Source organism: Bison bison, unplaced genomic scaffold (genome assembly GCF_000754665.1).
Source record: "Bison bison bison isolate TAMUID 2011002044 unplaced genomic scaffold, Bison_UMD1.0 scf7180017864330, whole genome shotgun sequence".
NCBI lineage: Eukaryota > Metazoa > Chordata > Mammalia > Artiodactyla > Bovidae > Bison > Bison bison.
The window spans coordinates 14,610,057-14,610,655 of record NW_011494902.1 but is presented as its reverse complement, the minus strand read 5'-3'; positions in this window follow the sequence as shown (position 1 = coordinate 14,610,655).

The following is a 599-nucleotide window of genomic DNA, read 5'->3' as shown; positions in this document are numbered from 1 at the left end:
CTCAAAATTCTCCAAGCCAGGTTTCAGCAATACGTGAACCGTGAACTTCCAGATGTTCAAGCTGGTTTTAGAAAAGGCAGAGGAATGACATATCAAATTGCCAACAATCGCTGGATCATGGAAAAAGCATGAGAGTTCCAGAAAAACATCTATTTTTGCTTTATTGACTATGCCAAAGCCTTTGACTGTGTGGATCACAATAAACTGTGGAAAATCCTGAAAGAGATGGGAATACCAGACCACCTGACCTGCCTCTTGAGAAATCTCAAGGTCAGGTAGCCAGTCAGGAAGCAACAGTTAGAATTGGACATGGAACAACAGACTGGTTCCAAATAGGAAAAGGAGTACGTCAAGGCTGTATATTGTCACCCTGCTTATTTAACTTATATGCAGAGTACATCATGAGAAACACTGGGCTGGAAGAAGCACAAGTTGGAATCAAGATTGCCAGGAGAAATATCAATAAGCTCAGATATGCAGATGACACCACCCTTATGGCAGAAAGCGAAGAGGTACTAAAAAGCCTATTGATGAAAGAGGAGAGTGAAAAAGTTGGCTTCAAGCTCAGCATTCAGAAAACTAAGATCCTGGCATCTAGT